The sequence below is a fragment of the Ornithorhynchus anatinus genome, chromosome 5 (genome assembly GCF_004115215.2).
Source record: "Ornithorhynchus anatinus isolate Pmale09 chromosome 5, mOrnAna1.pri.v4, whole genome shotgun sequence".
NCBI classification, from domain to species: domain Eukaryota; kingdom Metazoa; phylum Chordata; class Mammalia; order Monotremata; family Ornithorhynchidae; genus Ornithorhynchus; species Ornithorhynchus anatinus.
In genome coordinates this window covers 51,741,702-51,762,670 of record NC_041732.1, presented here as the reverse complement: position 1 = coordinate 51,762,670, position 20,969 = coordinate 51,741,702, and the positions used below count along the sequence as shown (strand labels likewise).

Genomic DNA, 20,969 nt, shown 5'->3' with positions numbered 1-20,969 from the left:
AATCGTGTAACATTTTCTGCTAATAGCCCATTAAAAGCACTGTGCTATTTAAATACTAATTGAACAGTTACACAAATAGAGAGAAAATATAATCGTAAATCTAATTAAAGTTTGACCTCAGGATCTACTAAAATCTTCCACAGCTCTCTGTGCCCTTCTGAAAAGTCTCTGTATAGCTCCCGGAAGCAGTTGTTCTGTTATGACTAAAATAACATTAGAGCACGTAAAAGGGCCTTTGACAGAATTCCCAACGTTTCTCCTACAAGCATTTCCAGCTTGCTTCAGTATCACACCCTGGGTGCCCATAGAGCCGGCACTGGCAGGAGACCTGGGCTGGTTTCATGTTCTATTCTGATAATATGCCATTTTACCCAACTTCAGTCATTTCTGTACAGTTCCTCCCAACCGATTTACACAATGGTCTAGGAAAGGGAACCTGTCTCGAATGGACATTGCTTAGCAAGCAGGGCACATTAAGGGCTAGAGTGAATAGCCCTTAAAGTGCAAGAGAAGCAGCGTGGCTCACTGGAAACAGCCCGGGCTTGGGAATCGGAGGTCATGGGTTCTAATCCCGGCTCCTCTACTTGTCAGCTGTGTGACCTTGGGCAAGTCACTTAACTTCTTTGTACCTCAGGTACCTCATCTGTAAAATGAGGATGAAGACTGTGAGCCCTACGTGGGACAACGTGATTGCCTTGTATCTACCCCAGCGCTTAGAATAGTGCTTGGCATGTACTAAGCGCTTAACAAATACCAACATTGAGAAGAAACATGGCTCAGTGGAAAGAGCATGGGCTTGGGAGTCAGAGGTCATGGGTTTGAATCCCGGCCCTGCCACTTGTCAGCTATGTGACTGTGGGCAAGTCACAGAACTTCTCTGTGCCACAGTTACCTCATCTGCAAAATGGGGATTAAGACTGTGAGCCTCACGTGGGACAACCTGATTTCCCTGAATCTACCCCAGCACTTAGAACAGTGCTCTGCACATAGTAAGCGCTTAGAACAGTGCTCTGCCCATAGTAAGTGCTTAACAAATACCAACATTATTAGTACTATCTCTCAGGACCATACTATCTCCTGGTTGTAGGTTAGGCATTGGGGGAAGTGTCATTTAATCTTTGAAGCTAATGGTGAATTTGCTAAGACAGACAGTGTGGCCTAGTAGAAAGAGTACAGGCGCGTGAGTCAGGAGATTATGGACATACTTAACGTCCTCATCTGTAACTTGAGGCTAAGATACCTGGTCTCCCCACCTCCTATACCGTGAACTCGGTGCGTGTCTAGACCATACCTGATATAACAATGACAGCAATAATAATAGCAATAATAATGATCATCAAATCATGGTATTGGTTAAATGTTTATCATATGCCAAGCACTGTACTAAATGCTGGAGTAGATATAAGATAATCAGGTCAAACAGAGTCCCTGTCCCACATGGAACTCGCAGACTAAGTTGGAAGAGAACAGGTATTGGATCCCTCGCATTTTACAGAGGAGCAAATGAGGCATAAAGAAATGAAATGATTTGTCCAAGGTCACCCAGCAGACAAGTGGCAGGGCTGGGATTAAAACCCAGATCCTCTAACTCCCGGGCTTGGCTCTCTACAATGATATGCGCTCATGGGTATATAACGAGAACAGGCATAATTCAATCTCCAACCTCTATTTTACTCATTTATTTCAAGCCTTTTTCTAGAGCTGCCATGCAAAAGAATGAATAGAACTGAATTTTGCCCTTCTGTCCACCTCGGTCTGCTTTCTGGTAGAAGCATTAAAGACAGTCTCTGTGTGCTAGTGGTGGCTGGGGAGGTCGGGACGGGGGGTGGTGGTGGTAATATTTGCATGTATATTTTAGGGAGAGGTTAAGGTGATGAGAGAAGGAGTTGTGTGTGGAGATCACTAGAGGAGGGAAAAATAAAAATAAAGGACTGGCTAATCAATCCATTAGAGCGGGATGCTTTAGGGAAAACTTTGTTGACGAGGAAACAAATACCTTGCAGAGGAACCTAATCATAAGTACTACAAAAAGACTAATTTTTTCTCACTCTTATTTAGCCGACCTTCAATTTTAATGGAAGTTTACACTATGCATCGACTGGATTTTTTTTCCATTCCTTATAGAACAAACATTCGCATGTTTGCAACCTGAAGCTAAGAAACACCTGCACAAATATTTCTCTACGTCTGCTAAAATTAAGAAACGCAAACATTGTCCTCAGCTCTCCATGTTCTTCAGTGAGTACTCTAGCGGATTGCCACCGACATTCAAATAAGGGAGGACATACTGAATGTCAAAATGGACACAGAAAGGGAAATAAAAAAATCACTTCCCTCAGCTTCAATAAGGGGTTTTGCAATATTAGCTCATTTTAAAATCACCCAGTGTTGGTTATTTTTTTACAAGTTTTTCTGTTAGTAACTGAGATGATTAAGAAAGAAGAGATAATGAATGTCTACACTTGTAAACATGACTGGTGAAGCAAAACAATTAGGCTATAATAAATTAATAATGCAATTTATTTCCAAAATGCCATTCAGGGCTTAAAAAGTAGTTTGCACCCAAATGTTCTCTTCAGAACTCATTTGTGGCCAAAGATAAATTTAAGGGTAGTGTCACAGTTTGAAAAATGTTATTTTATTGGATGTAATTTTTCACAGTACCTATGGGGACTCGATGACAGGCCGACACTGCAATTGTCCTTCATGTTGATATCCTTTTTTTAGCTCAACTGTCCAGGGAATATACTAAATGTGATTTATTTGTCCCTGGACCAGTAAAAGGTTTCAGGCAGGTGAAAATGGATGTGCGGCTCGTTGAGAAAAAACAGGAAATAGGGTCCAGCAGGCTGACGTATTCGGTGGAAATTTATAAGCATCGGGGAACGTTTAATCACTCTTCATTCTAACTGCATAGGACTCCCTGGATGGCTAACCATTCCCCCTCTGCCTATCCAACTGGAAGCCCAGTCTTGTGCTACTGAAAGGGACTGGGCTATGGCCTTTCTCTATTCAATCAAACTGTCAATCAGTTGTACTTATTGAGCGCTTATTAAGTGTAGCACGCTGCACTAAGCACTTGGGGGAGTACAACAGAATTAGCAGACACGTTCCCTGCCTTCAACAAGTTTATAATCTAGAGGAGGAGGCAGACATTAATATCAACAAATAGTTCATAATATATCATTTAAAGAGATGTAGCTCAGTGCTGTGGGATTGGAAGTTGGTTGAATACAAAACGTCCAAAGATCACAGATCCAGGTGCATAGACGCAGAAAGGGAGAGCAAGCTGAGAAAAAGAGGGCTTAACTGGGGAAGGGCGCCAAGAAAAATCACTGGGAGCCAGTCACAGGCCCACTGTGTGGTGCAAGGGGGAACCCCTCCCCTAAGACGCTGGGGGTCCTATCGACCCCTGCTTCAGCCTGGGGAACACCTTGACCATTGGCAGGGTGAGGTCTTCTCAACTTTTACAACGCTGAGAAGGTCACTGCCCTAACCACAACGGTGACTTCTGGAACTCCTGGACTGAGCTGAGAGGAACCTGAAATCCAGCTGCTCCGTTCATGTTTGCAATCATCTTTGCTTTTTGGTATTTGTGTTTCCCTGTCCTTACATTAATAATAATTGTGGTTACTGTTAAGTGCTTACTATATGCTAAGCGCTGCACTAAGTACTGGGGTAGATACAATAATAATAATAATGATGATGATGGTATTTGTTAAGCTCTTATTATGTGCCAAGCACTGCTCTAAGCGCTGAAGATTATCTGGTCAGACACAGTGGGACTCATAGTCTAAGAGGGAGGGAGATCAGGCATTTAAATCTCCATTTTACAAATCAGGAAACAGGAACAGAGAAGTTAAGTAACTTGACTTAGGTCACACAGCAGATAAATGGCAGTAGGAAATAGAACTCAGGACCTCTGATTCTCAGGCCCGTGATCTTTTTCACTAGAGAAGCAGCATGGCATAGTGGATAAAGCATAGGCCTGGGAGTCACAAGGTCATGGGGTCTAACCCTGGCTCTGCCACTTGGCCGCCGTGTGACCTTGGGCAAGTCACCTCACTTCTCTGGGCCTCAGTACCTCATCTGTAAAATGGGGATTGAGACTGTGAGTCCCATGTGGGACAAGGACTGTGTCCAAACCAATTCGCTTCTATCTACCCCAGTACTTAATGCAGTGCCTGGCACACAGTAAGCGTTTTACTAATATCATTGTTATTATTATCATTACTAGGCAACAATGCTTCTCTCCACTTTAATAATGTTGGTATTTGTTAAGCGCTTACTATGTGCCGAGCACTGTTCTAAGCGCTGGGGTAGATACAGGGTAATCAGGTTGTCCCACGTGAGGCTCACAGTTAAGCCCCATTTTAAAGATGAGGTAACAGAGGCACAAAGAAGTGAAGTGACTTGCCCACAGTCACACAGCTGACAAGTGGCAGAGCCTGGATTCGAACTCATGACCTCTGACTCCCAAGCCCATGCTCTTTCCACTGAGCCACGCTGCTCACTTTGTACTCTCTAGACTATAAGCTCTTGGTGGGCAGGAAATGTGCCTACCAACTCCCCTGCATTGTACCCTCCCAAGCATTTAGAACAGTGTTCTGCACAGAGAAAATGCTCAGTAAGTATCATTTACTGACGGAGTGACAGGGCTGTTGTCAACGCCCTTATCCTCTTCATTTTTGGCTGGGAATCCTTCGGGGGCTAGGAACGGTGTCCATATCATACCACACATATGTACTTCTTTCCCAATGCTTAGGATAGTACTTTGCACATAGCAAGTACTAAATAAATACTATTGCTGCTATTACTACAGAATTAACTCTAATTTAAAATGCACCAATTTGTTTGCTGTGCGACCTTGGGCAAGACACTTAATTTCCTTGGGTATCAGTTATCTGATCTGTAAAATGGGGATTAAGATTGCAAGACCCAAGTAGGACATGGACTGTGTCCAACATGATTGGCTTTTATCTACTCCAGTGTTTAATACAGTGCCTGGCATATACTAAGTGCTTAATAAATACTATTTAAAAAAATCCAAACAACTCTCTCCCCATTACTCTCCACCCTTTCAACTCTTTTACCACCCCCAAATCCAATCCAATCACCCGCGATAAGAAATAATAGATTAGATTCCTCCGGTTAGAAAATTTCAATATTTCTCAACTCTAATGAGAAGAAAAATGGAGCTTGCGAACTTAATATAAGCTGGGGCAGATGTGTAAGTTCTGGTTTCAGTTTGAAGCCAAGTGTGTCATGCTTTTAGCAGGGGTTTGTAATGGAAATGTTGATCTAGCCTCATCCGAACAAAGTCCAATACTCCCCCTGCAGTTACATTTTCCAACTGGTTAATGGCTCAACTGTGTCCAAGTGCCAAGGGTTACCGTAGTCCAAGGAGAGATAGATGCAGCAGAGATGCAACCCTGATGGTCTATAAATACCCTGCAATTTCTGTGATATGATTAAATAATCCCCTGTGAGCAACTGGAGAATTATGGAATTGCATTCCAGCTTGGCTCTTATTCATCAAATAGGAAACTTGGAAACTATTTCCAATTATAAGAGCTGCTAAAATCCTTGAGGGTATTATAACAGGTACTCTCTTCCTTCCCTTGTGTTTTATCAGGTCCAATCGATAAGGGCCATGACCCTTACGGAGACAAAAATTAAACAAAACGTGAACGTGACGGAAGGTCCAGAAATCCATAACCACATTTGAGAAGGGAATAGAGGGGGAACAGAAGCAGCATGGCGTAGTGAACAGAGCACAGGCCTGGGAGTCAGAAGGCTATGGGTTCTAATCCTGGCTCCGCCACTTGTCTGCTGTGTGACCTTGGGCACGTCACTTCACTTCTCTGTGCCTCAGTTACCTCATATGTAAAATGGAGATTGAGACTGTGAGCCCCACGAGGAACAGGGTCTGTGTCCAACCTGATTTGCTTGTATCTACCCCAGCACTTAGTACAGTGTCTGACACATCGAAAACACTTAATACCACAATCACTATCATTATTATTATTAGGAGAGCACATCTCTTAATCCATTATTTCCTATCAGGAAGGTAAATAGCGCACTCGCTTACCGCACTCTTACTGATTTTGCTCAGGAAGCAAACAAATTCTGCAAATGTGAAATGCTGAGACCTGAACAAGTACAAACTTCTGAGTATATGGTTATCACCTTGAACCTTCCAAGTAAGTGGCTGCCAATTTCACCCTTCATGGCTCATTTAGATTTTGTAATTAAATAATAATAATAATGTTGGCATTTGTTAAGCACTTACTATGTGGAAAACACTGTTCTAAGCGCTGGGGTAGACACCAGGTAATCAGGTTGTCCCACGTGGGGCTGACAGTCTCCATCCCCATTTTACAGATGAGGTCACTGAGGCTCAGAGAAGTGAAGTGACTTGCCCAAGGTCACACAGCTGAGAAGTGGCAGAGCCGGGGATTAGAAGCCATGACCTCTGACTCCCAAGCCCGGGCTCTTTACACTAAGCCAAGCTACTTCATAATTATTATTGCAAGCTCATGTGGGCAGGGAATGTATCTCCCAACTCTGCTGTGTACAGTACTTCCCTAAGCACCTAGTGCAGTTCTCTGCAAGTAGGAAGCCTTCAATAAATACCATTGGTGATTGTTAGGCATCTGCATTCAATTGTATTTATTGAGCACTTACTGTGTGCAGAGCACTGCATTAAGTTCTTGGGAGACTACAATACAACAATAAACAGACACATTCCCTGCCCACAACGAGCTTAGAGTGTAGAGCGGGGGAGGCAGACATTAATATAAATCAATTACGATGTACACATGAGTGCCGTGGGGCTGGGAGGGGGGAAGAACAGAGGGTGCAAGTCAGGGTGATGCAGAAGTGAGGGGGAGAAGAGGAAAGGGTGGGGTGCTTGATCAGGAAAGGCTTCCTGGAGGAACGTGCCTTCGATAAGGCTTTGAAGAGAGGGACAATAACTTGTCTGTTGGATTTGAGGAAGGAGGGCATTCCAGGCCAAAAGCAGGGCATGGGAGAGGGGTCAGGGGAGAGATAGGGGAAAGCGAGACACACTGAGAAGGTTAGCACTAGAGGAGCCAACTCTGCAGGCTGGGTTGTAGTATGAGAGTAGTGAGGTGAGGTAGGAGGGGACAAGGTGATGGACTGCTTTAAAGCCAACAGTGAGGAGTTTTTGTTCGATGCAGAGGTGGGTGCGCAACAGCTGGAGTTTTTTGAGGTGACGTCCTCATTTTTGTAGAAAAATGATCAATTTTTGAAGGTGCTAGCATTTCGGAGGTGCTAGTGTCCTTCTCAATAGGTATCCCTTACACGTAGAACAATGAGCTGCTTGTATTATAGTCACGATATCCAGAAAATCGATGACGTATCTCCGATGGGGAATGTGACACTCAGTCAGAGGCCACAGGACGGGGAACCCGCACAGAGGAATTGATTCCAGTGAAGGTGGCTTTGCATTGGCTTGCACCTGTTTCCCCAGGGTCAGGGAATGCAGTGACCTGAGGGGGGTGGAGTGGGGGAGCGGGAAGAGACTGGCAGGAGGCAGCACACTGTGACAGGAACGCGAACACATTTTAATGTTTTACTCCCGAATTAACAAAAGCTAAGACCATATTATTATTACCCCTTTCCTCAGCAACCATGCTATTGCCTATCTTTAAGTTGCTCTTGGGAACTTGCCTGGTACTGACCTAATAGCTAGATCAGTTTCCAGAATACAGAGACTGTAGATTTAGTAACTTGAAAATGCACCACTTTCTTTTGATGGGACAGGTAACCACTCAATTATTGATGAACAGGTGAGCTGACATTTAATTTCCATCCCTACGTTTATCTCAATTAACTCTCAAACCACGGCTGTGGCATTTCACCGGGCCGTACCAACAGTGTATTGCCAACGATATATTTCCATGGTCTTGGAAATAAAAATATTCAGAAGTACGCTGGCTGAATGCAAAAAGATTAAATTGAAATGCGCCGCTCCATTATTCTAGCTGGATATTTCTTTCCAGTGAGACTAAGGTAATTAAGTGATTAGACAAGGGAAATGATAAGGATGAAGCCATTCATTGCGACAATGACATTATAAGGAAATATACGATTACACATCTCCTGTCACATTAACGAAGAGTGTGTGTAAGCAATTATTGGTGTCTATCTAGATATCCCAACTGCAAAAGAAAGCTCACAGGATACGTGGTTGTACTCCATAGTTGTCAGAGGTATCAGAATGTACAGAAACGTCCAGGGTTTGGCAAATATTTGTGTACTTTCATGCCAAGGATTCCCTTTGCCCCCAGATAAGAGGGAAGGGTTCATGTTTGCTGTAACTCATCCCCAGCAGCTACTCATCTTCCTTTTCTAGAACTGTTTAGGGGTCAAATCCAGCTAGATCCTGTCCTGGGGCAGTTGTTTACTTCATGGCAGGTATTTTGGAGAGGGAACACAGGAACGGGGAGGTGGACACAGGACTTGAAAAAGAGTGGAATGAGGTAAGATACTGTCCCTCATGGGACACAGTGGGGTCTAGTGGAAGGAGTGTGGGCCTGGAACTCAGGAGATCCGGGTTCCAGCCTGGCTTCGGCTGTGTGACCTTGGGCTGGGCACAACTTCTCTGGATCACAGAGTCCTCATCTGTCCTTCTGAGGAAGCAAGTCTCATGTGCAATTGGGACTGTGCTTCAAAGCCTTACTGAAGGCATATTTCCTCCAAGAGGCTTTTCCAGACTAAGCGCCACTTTTCCTCATCTCCCACTCCCTTCTGAGTTGTCTTGACTTGCTTCCACTGCTCTTCCTCCATCTCTCCACCCCACAGCACTTATGTAAATATCTGCAATTTTTTTTATTTATATTGATGTCTATTTGTACTGATGTCTGTCTCTCCCCCTCCAGACTGTGAGCTCCTTGTATGGAGTCACTGTCACTCTTTATTGCTCTATTATACTATCCTAAGCTCTAGACTGTGAACTCCTTGAAGGGAGTGATTGTCACTCTTCATTGCTGTATTGTACTATCCTAAGCGCTTAGTACAGTTCTCTGCACAAGTAAGCACTTTATAAATATGTTGGAGCGAATGAACACTTGGCAGAGAGTAAGCACTTAAAAAATGCCCCAATCAGTATGGGATGTGATCTTGTGGCTCAAATCTCCTCCAAGAGGCCTTCCCTAATTAATCCCGCTTTTCCCAAACTCCCTCCTCTTCTGCATGGTCTACACCCTTGGATCTGAACCTTTTGAACACAGGTTATTCATCCCACCTTCAGCACCACCGCACTTACGTATACAGCTGTAATTTATTTATTTACATTCATGTCTGTCTCCCCCTCTAGGCTGAAAGTTCTTTGTGGGCAGGGAATGTGTCTACCAACTCTGCCATATGGAACTCTCCCAAGTGCTCAGTACAGCCTTCTGCACACAGTAAGTGCTTAATAATTACCACTGATGGACTGATTATTATTATTGTTGCTCACATCACTACTTTCCAGACCTGAAACCAATCCCACTAGCTGGTATTACTTGAAACAGTCCAATACTTCTACAGTAATAGCAGGAATAGGCTTTATTAAGCCCTTACTGTGTGCAGAGCACCATACTAAGGGCTGCCTACCTTCCCAGTGCCCTTAGCTTCTATTTCCAGTGCTTCCAGCACTGGGATGGCTCAGACACTGCTTGTAATGGCCAAACCTGTATGCAGTTTTATTTCCAACTGGGCAAATGGTTTCACCATTTACAAGACTACTGTGCTTCAGGAAGTTAGCAATCAGTCAATCATATTTATTGAGTGTGTAGCGTGTGCTGACCACTGTTCTCTGGAGAGAGTACCATACGACAATAAACAGTCACGATCCCTTCCCACAACAAGCTTACAGTCTAGGGGGGAAACAGACATTAATATAAATAAATTGCAGATATGTACATAAGTGCTGCGGGGCTGGGAGGGAGGATGAATAATGGGAGCAAGTCAGGTTGATGCAGAAGGGAGTGAGAGAAGAGGAAGGGAGGGCTTCTTGGAGGAGATGTGCCTTCAATAAGGCTTTGAAGTAGGGGAGAGACACTGTCTGTATGAGGAGGCCGGACAGTCCAGGTCAGAGGGAGGGCGTGGGTGAGAGGTTAGTGGCAAGGTAGACAAGATTGAGGAACAGTGAGAAGGTTAGCATTAGAGGAGCAAAGTGTGCAGGCTCGGTTGTAGTATGAAAGTAGCGAGGTGACATAGGAGGGGGCAAGGTGATTGAGTGCCTAACATTAAGCAGGTCAAAAACAAATGAATTTTGTAATGTGGAGGTGGCATGGTGGTTTATATTTGTCCCTCTGTCTGTGGTCCAAATAATCAAAACCTGTACTGAGAAACACTTTGGCTCCCTATGGTTCCATTACTCCAATTTCTCTGTATTTTTCCTAAGTATTTTTAGATATTTGTTAAGCGCTTACCATGTGCCAGGCACTATTCTAAGTGCTTAGGTAGATGCAAGGTATTCAGATTGGACACATTCCATGTCCCACATGGGGCTGAGAGTATTAATCCCCATTTTACAGATGAGTTAACTGAGGCCCAGAGAAGTGAAGTGACTTGCCCATGGTCACAGAGCAGACAGCGTCAGAGCCGGTATTAGAACTCAGGTCCTTCTGACTCTCGGGCCCGTGCTCTATCCACTCGTCCACCCTGCTTCTCTGTACTGATGGCATCCAGAGCTCTGCAGTTCTCACGAGAGTAATGCACACAGGTGATTCTAGATCAATGCAGAATGGACAGCTCAACAATACGTATAAATGCCTTTGAAAAACTGATAACCTCCCATTTGGATTTTAATGTAAATAAACCTCGCCTCAGGAACTAAAATCTAAACTGAACTATTGCCTCTTTTCGAATTTGTCAAAACTTTGAAACATGGGCAGGATTTCCGCACTGTGGATGAGTAGGGTTTGTGGCAATTTATGGGAAACTGGGAAGAGGGGGTTAAACCTGGGCCAGTGAACACACCACATTTCTTCCTTATTTCTCCAATTGAAAAGCTACACAAATCATCTCACTTCCTTTTTCTATGACTGAAAGCCTGAAGCATATGTGGGCAGTGATGGAGAAAAGATAAGTATATATAGCTTGTCTTTCAAATTTTACGGTGACACAGCTGACGGTGAGATCCGGTCCATATATGTGGATGTGGCTCGATAGAGCCATACATGACTGACAAGCCAATCTACACAATTTGTCCAGAAATCTGGGTCCTTGCCACATGGATATATTTGTCATTAGACTGCAAGCTCCTTTAGAACGTTAACTGGTTACATTTAAGTTCCTCGAGGGGAGATCGGGTATTGTGCTCGCATACAGAAAATACTCAAAAAATGATTGAATAACCAACTCGGGGCACCCACTTCTGTTTTCAAATGGGCAGACACTCCCACAGTTTTAGGGGAAAAGGGGAGGTTGAGAACAGGAGGGAAGTGAGAGGGGTTCTATATTTTGGGGTTGACATGGGGAATTGCTGTATCACCATGTGGTGGAAAAGTGCCCCTTTAATAAGCTCATGTGGCCTGTGCATTTAATTCATCATTCATTGAGAGGCAGCTTGGCCAACTGGAAAGAGCACAGGGCTGGGAATCAGAGGACCTGGGTTCTAATCTGAGCTCCACCACTTGTCTGATATGTGACCTTGGGTAAGTCAATTTCTCGGTGACTCGGTTCCCTCAACTGCAAAATGAGGATTCAATACTTGTTCTCCCTCCTACTTAGATTGTGAGCCCCATGCGGGGCCTGTTCAGTTTGTATCTTCTCGAGTACAGCACCTGCCACATAGTAAGTGCTTAATAGATACCACAGTTCTTATTATTATAATTATTATCATGCTGTCACATAATGTGCCATTGGGGTGGGCACAGTTAGAGATGGCTTCGCACAGGAGTTGCATTGGTGGTGTCATATGGGCCCCTGGGGGCCAAGATGTAGGGTGATTGGGGACTCCCCTTTAGACCAGATCCTCTGAGGTTCAGCCCTGTGATCCCCTGGGACTGCATATAGTAAGCGCTCAATAAATACGATTGAATGAATGAATGAATAATCAGGGCCCATCCAGGTGGGGCTATTCATTTTCTTCTCTCCAGACCAACTCTTCCCGGCTACTACTAAGCACTCAGGGACTCTCAGTCACCTGTAGCACATATGCACATTATTGATTTATAGAGAAACACCTTTAAAACCCTCAATCACCTTGCCATCTCCTACCTCACTTCCCAGCCCTCACACTTCACTCCTCTAATGCTAACCTTCTCACTGTGTTTTGATCTCGTTTATGTTACTGCTGACCTATCACCCATGTCCTACCTCTAGCCTGGAAAGCCCTTCCTGCTCCAATCCAAAAATTACTCTCCCCTCCTTCAAAGTTTTATTGAAGGCACATCTCCTCCAAGAAGCCTTCCCTAACTAAGCTCCCCTTTCCTCTTCTCCAACTCCCTTCTAGGTCACCCTGACCTGCTCCCTTTATTCATTCCTCTCCCATCCCTGCAGCATCTACAAACATATCTGTAATTTATTTATATTAATGTCTGTCTCCCCTGGGGACCGTAAACTCATTGTGGGCAGGGATTATGTCTGTTATATTGCTATAGTGTACTCTTCCAAGGGCTTAGTAAAGTGCTTGGCACACAGTAAGTGCTCAATAAATACAATTGACTGAGGGGCTCAGAATTTGCAAGCACATCATTTAATGGGCATTCAGATCGAATTCAGTTTACTCACTGTTAATTGCGGTGTTTTATTCACAAGTGGCAAATACTCTAAATGCCTGTCTGACTTGTGTGGACATCATGCTCAACTAGCTGTAGGTCTTATTCACCAAACAGCTTCCAGGACCCGAAACCTAGATCTACAGGATGTATTAACTGCTTTAGGAAAATGACTTCCTTTAAGAGACCATGCCTCTCAGGGTCACACCTGGAGAGTTCCCCGCACTCTGCCAGTCTCGACTACAGGAGGGAGAGTCAGGCAGAGGCATATCCACTCCATTCGTAGCTTGGGCAGTAGCTAGCAAGTGGGAGGCAATCTGCTACAAGTCAAAACTCATCTTTGCTGGGCAGCAGCGGCATGGGAGCGAGTCTTGAGGGAAGACTCAAGTTTACTGTGCAGAAGGAGGCAATGGTAACCACTTCCGTATTTTTACCAAGAAAACTCTATGGATACACTACTGGAACAACAACTGCAGATGGAGGTGGGGTGTTCTGGAAGAGAGGTGTCCATGGCGTTGCTATGAGTCAAAGATGACTCGACAGTACAAGACAAGAGACCATAAGGGCAAAGTACCTTTTATCGAGTGAATAGAGGAGATATTTCTCAACTTCTCCCACTCTTTTACAGTGTAAAATGGAACACCTAGAGGAACGATTGCCACTCAAGACAGGTGGAGAGGAAGAGATAGGGAGAAATCACTCTCTTCCCTCTCTCACTACAGTCACTATAGCTGTCTTCCCAGTGTTGTCAGACACTATATACCCTAATGACACCCAATTAACATTTCTTCAGCAGATTCAAAACTTCACAATAGAATTGCCAGGGGCCTCCTAAAATCCCACCTTCTCCAGGAGACATCTCCCAATTAATTTCCTTCTCCTCAGGTCATATCCTCTCAAATACCACCTCAGCAGCTCAGCACTCACAGCCACTTGCAGTATTCTTGAACATTTGACTTATGTAGTCTATTCTTTAAGCACTTATTTATTCGCTTATTCTTCTTTAAATTCTTTTTTTCTCCCAAATGTGAACTGTTTTGAGCTTTCTCTCCTCCTGGACCGAAAGCTCTTTGAGGACAGCAATTGTGCCTTTGACCTCTATTGCACAGTCCAAGAACATAGAACAGGTGTCCCCGGGGTTCTGAATGCCCACAGTAAGTCAAAACTAGAGATGTGTTGCTCACTAATTGCTGACCCAGGATCTGTCACCCCGCGAACATTATGTCCATTTGCTACAGGGAAGTCAATTCCCTCTTTACCCATCCTTCATCATCAGTGGTATTGCACTGCCGAGCACTGTACTGAGTATTTGGGAGAGTTCAACACAATAGAGTTTATAGACACATTCCCTGCTCATAATAAGCTCACAATCTAGAGGATGAATTTATAGGTGCCGGTCCCTTCGACCAAGACCCACCTGGGCTGCCATCCTCCATAGATCCTGGCAGTAGTTGAGCTAGGTTCAGGGAAAAAGGAGAGACAATGGAAGAGGGGAGGGATTGATCTGAGGTTTTACTGCTTCCTGAAGACAGACCTGAAGCCCAACTTCTTCACTTTGGCCATGGTGTGGGTGGAAGGCAGCCCAGTTCAATCATTCTATCGATCGATCGGATCTATTGAGTGCTTTCTGTGGTAGACATGTTCCCTGCCCATAGGAGCTTATAGTCTAGAGTGGGAGACAGGCATTAAAATAAATAAGTGTGGATATGTACATTAGTGTTGTGGAGCTGAGAGTGGGGAGAAGAAAGGGTGCAGATCCAAATGCAAATCCAATAGTTGAGGTTGGATGGAAGGGACAGTGGTCTTGCCTGGCTTAGGTAGCCTCTTCCACTTCACTCTGATTCCACCTTCCCCATGGCAGCAACTCCCAGTGGCTTAAGCTACCAAAAGTCTCCTTCAAGTGCAGCCAGATAAAACATGCTTTCCCCCAGCCCTGTTCCAGGGAGGGCACCGGGCTCCTCTAGCCACCATCTTCTCTAGACTGCAAGCTTGTTTTTGGCAAGGAATGTGTTTGTTAATTGTTATATTGTACTTTCCCAAGCACTTAATACAGTGCTTGCACACAGTAAGTGTTCAATAAATATGATTGAATGAATCGTATCTGCCATAGCCCCCCCCACAATTCCCCTTTGTAGCCTTACCTCCCGTCTCCCATTTCCCTTCTCTTTCCTGGCTGGGGTTTAGAAGAGGGGAAGGGGTAGGGTGACAAATTTTAAAAAAATGGAGTTTGGGAGTGGGGTGACGGGGAGGAGGTAAAGGCGGGGGGGAGGGGGAGGGATAAGAAAGCCTCTAGTAACAGGGGAGGGATTAAAAGTGCAATTTTGACCTGCTGATAGGGTCTGGTCATCATTTCTGGGCAGCTTCTAACAAACTGCATGGAATTCTATAGGGAAAGTTACTCCACAATACAACCATTCCTAATAAGTCCCCACCTTCAAGGAACACATCACATCTCTATCATTGGGTATGCCTCTATTATTCTTTGCATATGGGAGGCACACAATACTGTTGATTGATTTACCCCTCTAGTCTTTACCCTCCTTGTAGGCAGGAATTGGGTATAGTTACTCTATTGTATTGGACTCTTCCAAATTTAGTACAGTGTTCTTCTCACAGAAAGCATTCACTAAATGCAAGTGATCGATTGCCAGCTGTGAGGATACCAGGTGCTGGGCAAGCAGAACAGGGACAAAGTGTGAGCAGCAGGAGTGGTTTGTGACCATAACTATTAAAATGAAAAAAAATTAGTAATCAAAACGTAGAGAGGGAAAGAATTTTGGTGAAATCCCAATCTCAATCTTGGCCTTCGCAAATTTAGAGTTGGCTCCAAACCAACCTTCATTTCAGGCCTTGAAGCATTTGGTTGTAATTTTCCCATTCCTGACTTTCATTTTCCTTTATTGTCAGGGCTTTGCCAAGAATGGCTGTGCTCATTACACTTGTAGGGAAAAGGAAGAAACTCAGCAGAGAACATCATCAGAGTCTTCCTAGAGAAGCTAATTTCCCAGTTTTATAAATCCTGGAGATTAAGCAAGATTTTGGGGCAGTTTATCTGACCTCCCATATCTTTTAAGTCTTCCCTTTCAGGGTCAATCCTAGGAATGGTTACTTCCCTCTAGGGTGAAATAAAATGTTATTTCCTATTCTTGTAGGGGTGACAACTCTTCATTCAGATGCCCAGCCTACTGGTGCAGACACTTGTACTATTCTGGCTTGACTTAGTTTTATCACATTAGTCTCTTCACTGATCTCCTTGCCTCCAGTCCCCACTTTACTCTGTGGCCAGGACCATTTTACCTGAAGATCATTGTTCACATGCCTACCACTCCTCAAATATCTCCATTAGTTATCCGTTCCTCTCCACATGAGGCAGAAATGTCTGACCACTGGCTGTAAGACACTTTCAACTCTTTCCCCACTATTTATCCACACTTTTCTCTCAGTTCATCCCAGCTTGCACTTTTTGCTATTTCAAGCTAACCTATTTACTTTGCCTCACTCTTGCCTCTTCAGCCACTGACCTCTTGCTCATGCCCTTCCCTCCGCCTGCAACTCCCTATTTTTTCAAAATCAACAGGCCAAAGGTCTCCCCATCTTCAATGACCCCCTAAAATCATATCTCCTCAAAGTCTCACCCAAAACTTCCGTGCCAACTGAATGCTAATGTACTCACAAACTCCTGTAGCATTTATCTCATAGAGCCTATCACGCAAACACTAATTCATGTACACATCTCCTTTGTATTCTTCCTCCTATCTGTAAATCACATTAGTGCCTGTTTCACCCACTAAATTGTAAGTTCCTTGAGGACAAAGACCATGTCTAAGAAGTATGAATTCTACTAGAGTTTAGTCCATTGCTCTGGGTATAGTATCGATCGTTTGGCCACTGATGACTTTAGGACTCTTTATATAAAAAGGAAACTTGGCGACTACAACTTGGTGTCACCTAAACCCTCTATCACTCTGTGTGGCTTCCTTGATAGACTAGTCTATTTTTCCTATATATGTTCTGGCTCTATTTGAGGAGATTGCACCTACACTTTGGAAACCACGAAAACTTGATGTTAGAGAGAAAATGCATAACGTTTAAAAGGAATGGATCTATTGGGATGATCAATCCATAAGAACAAACTGAGGAAATATGTTTGTAATTTGCATAAAATAACTCAGATCCTTTTGTTGGGACGGCAACACATACTGACAAAATTCTGAGATTAACGGCCACATACTGACAGAAAATTAATTCAACAGGACGATTCCAGGCACGGTTTTACCGGAGAAGCCATTACGTCCCCGAGTTGTTCTGTGATATAAGGCTCCTTCCGCTGAAGAACTTCTATTTCCAATTAGCTGCATCGCCTCTGTTAAATTAAGATCTAACTGCAGGTAGCCATGTCCTACTTCTAATCATCCCCAAAGCGTGCATGAGCAAACAGCGAGTTCACTGCCTGTCATAGCCAAGCGCAAAACACCAAGAACTCCATCGTTTGCATAGCAATTCAAAGTAGAGCCAGGAGGACCGTGAATACTAAAAAGGAGCTGTTCTTCCTTTCCAGCACTCAAAGGATACTATTCTTTGTATGTTTTCAGATGATTTTTGCAAGCACACCACCCAATTCAAGTACGATGGAGATCGACTTCAACATTAATCTAACAATGTTGAGTTTGGACCTCGCATTAGGGAAAAAACAGTGGATTGTTTATCTTGCCCCTATTATTCCATTCCCCTCTGGCAAACTTTCAACAAGGTTTACAGACTCTTTTCAGACCTCTATGCTAATATTTGTCTTGATTAACAAGTTGTTGGGGCCTTTTTGTTAATTCAAACCAGAGGCCAGCAAGGAAACTCAATAGAGCAGCAGTGTGAAGCTTCCTACTTGAATGGATGGCACGCATCATCATCACCAAGGATTTACTGAGCATGCAACGTGTGGAGGTAAGCACCGAGAGGCTTGGGATACTAATACTACTAATAATGATGATGGTATGTGTTAAGCGCTTACTACGTATCAAGCACTGTTCTAAGCGCTGGGGTAGATACAAGCTAATCAGATTGGACCCAGTTCATGTCCCACATAGGACTAATAGCTTTACTCTCCATTTTACAGGAGAGGTAACCGAGGCACAGAGAAGTGAAATGACTTCACCAAGGACACAGAGCAGACAAGTGGCAGAGCCAGGATTAGAATTCAGATCCTTCTGACTCTGAGGCCTGTGCTCTCTCCTCTAGGCTATGCTGCTTTCTAAGTACTTAAGCCCTAGAGTACAATTATCTCAGAGTTTATTATGACTCTGTGGCTTTCAGTGACATACCACACACTAATAATAATAATAATATTGGTATTTGTTAAGTGCTTACTATGTGCGCAGCACTGTTCTAAGCACTGGGGGAGATACAGGGTAATCAGGTTGCCCCACATGAGGCTCACAGTTAATCCCCATTTTACACTTGAGGTCACTGGGGCACAGAGAAGTGAAGTGACTTGCCCACAGTCACACAGCTGACAAGTGGCGGAGCCGGGATTCGAACCCATGACTTCTGACTCCCAAGCCCGGGCTCTTTCCACTGAGACACGCTGCTACTCTGTAAGAAGGCAGCTGGCAATGTGAGACATAATGAGCACCTCATTCATTTAAAGAAGCTAAATAGCTTAGCTGCTTCCCTAGAATAGACAGGATGCCCTGAACTTCTCAGCAATCCCTCTGAAATCCTCATGTTCAGAGTAAGGTGGGAATATGGGGTGTGGGGAGTGTCTGGTGACTGGCAAACCCCCCTCCCCTTCTTCTCCACAAGCTATCACCAAGGAGAAGGTCCAACTCCGCAGGAATATTCTTTTCCATTTGCAGTGTTGGAAAGATTCTTTTTTGGCCAAGTGTGATGGCCCTGCCTAAAACAATGAGGATGCTGAGATTAATTCTCTCCCAGCCATAATTTACTGTCATTCTTATAGTTGTTTAATCATTACTGTTTTTGTTGGAGTTACCAATATTTTTTTCCCCTGTGTGTTGGTTTTCCACATACTTTTGGTTCTGAGTATCCCTGTAATAACAGTAATAATAATAATAATAATGATAACTGTAGGGTTTGCTAAGCACTTACTATGTGTCAAGCTCTCTGCTAAGCTCTGATGTTAAGTAGATCACGCACATTCCCTGTCTCACACAAGGCTCACAGTTTAAATGGGAGGGAGACAGATATTTAATTACCATTTGCAGATGAGGAAACTGAGGCACAGAGAAATTAAGCCTTGTCCAAGGCCATTTAAGCAGGCACAAGATGGGGACAGAATTAGAACCCAGATGTCCTGGCTTCCAGGCCCATGCTCTTTCCATGAGGTTGCCCTGCTCTAGTGTTCCTGTGGGCAAGAACTTCAAATGAATCAATATTGTTATACCTCACCCCAGAATTTAGTATAGTACTTTCTGAACTAAATAGGTGTTTAATAAATGTCATTACTACTGTAACTACTGTAACTATTATTAATACTATCAATCCACCAAACAGTGGTATTTAGTGAACACTTACTGTATGCAGAGCACTGTACTAAAGAGTTGGGAGAGTACAACAGAGTTGGTAGACACATTCCCTGCCCACAACAAGTTTCCAGTTTAGAGGGAGAGACAGTCATTATTATAAGTAAATAATTTACAGATAGATACATAAGTACTACTAGCACTTCTATTTCTAATCATCTTCTATTTTTCACATTAGATCAGGTTTAGGAAAAAAAAACAACTCTGCACACTGCACTTTTCAGTTATTTCCTGTTGGTTCTCTTTGGGAACAAACTTGTCCTGGAGGAAACATGCATGTACTGTTTCATTCCATGCATCCCAAGACCTATTTTCATCTTTTATTAAAGACAATTTGAGTAGAAGCTGAATAAATTCTTTCCCAAAGCTCCAACAAGTCAAAAGTATTCATCTAATTAAGCCTGAATGCAGTGGCTAATGTAGGAGGAATGGATTTTCATGGTCATGGGCATCTTCCTTAAGGAATGCAACATGTGAACATACTCCATACAGACCAGCTGTGAAAGACAGAAACTCCCACTCCCTTCTGATTTAGCAGATTCATTCCATAATAACTGGACTAAAGGTGCATGATAACTAAATTATGATATAGTGTATATTAACAATAAGGATATCATCTCTCTTCGCTGGCCAAAAAAAAAACCACTTTAGAAGTGAGCATGCCCTATGAATTAACATGAAGCTAGAAGAAGAGTGAAGGTAGCTATCAACTTCAATGAAAGAAGCTTAGACACAGTGGAATCAATCAGCGGTATTTATTGAGTGCTTATATTGGACAGAGCATTGAATTAAACTTTTGTGAGCGTACAAAAGTGTTAGAAGAGGCAAAGATTATCATCAGCCACATAGGTCACGGAACTCCGTGATTACATGGCTCCATGTAATATATTACCCTAAGCAGTGGAAACAGAGTCAATTAGGTTAGTATGTCCTTTGACAGAGTGTCAGAATGTGATGATTAATGGAATGACTTTGTTTTTATATTTATTAAGCACTTACTCTGATTTGGGCACTGTACTAAATGCTGGGGTAGGTACAAGCTACTCAGTTTGGACACAGTCCATGTCCCACATGGGGCTCACAGTTCTAATCCCCATTTTACAGATGAGGTAACTGAGGCACAGAGAAGTGAAGTGACTTGCCCAAGGTCACAGAGCAGACAAGAGGCAGAACGGGGATTAGAACCCAGGTCCTTCTGACTCCCAGATCCGTTCTCAACCACTACGGCACGCTACTCTACTCCATACCAAATTAAAGGTCTACGTTGTTATACTTCTACCCAACAGTCTATGTGACTGTGAGGCTTGGAGCTTCTCATTCAATTTCATCAGCATTACCCACAAGCAAGACGCAGTGTTTAATAGCAAGAGTGCATCAACAATCAGTCCACCAAAATAGAGGCAATGTCCACTTCCATTACATGAAATGAAAATAGATAAAAAGCAAGCACCCCAAAGGGCAATGCTATGGCGAGCAAAGGTATACACAAGCAGAAAAGGAAAGCAAAGGTCTTTAAAAATCTAGCAAAATATCATTCCAAGCAAAGTAGTGATAGTAATGGACAAATTCGCCTGGCATGTGGCCATCAAGTGGATTGTTCTCGAACATCAGAGTCATTAGGGAGACTAGGAAATGAAGAGATAGATGTGAAAGTGGCAAACTCATCAACACGGCAAATGGCCATCCCTACATGCACAGG

General features: G+C 43.6%; 1 long non-coding RNA gene and 1 other non-coding gene across 3 annotated transcripts in view; both read left to right on the top strand.

Annotated features, from left to right (window-relative positions):
* Window positions 1-8,401: 8,401 nt before the first annotated feature.
* The window catches only part of LOC120638379, a 125,526-nt gene continuing 112,958 nt past the window's right edge, over window positions 8,402-20,969 (top strand). For both annotated transcript variants that reach the window (XR_005660015.1, XR_005660016.1), the window contains exons 1-2: window positions 8,402-8,507; window positions 17,568-17,672. This is a non-coding gene — a long non-coding RNA (uncharacterized LOC120638379). The remainder of the gene's footprint in view (window positions 8,508-17,567; window positions 17,673-20,969) is intronic.
* Window positions 12,925-13,062, top strand: LOC114812742. Its single transcript, XR_003760393.1, has one exon. It is a non-coding gene; the product is annotated as a small nucleolar RNA SNORA7 (small nucleolar RNA).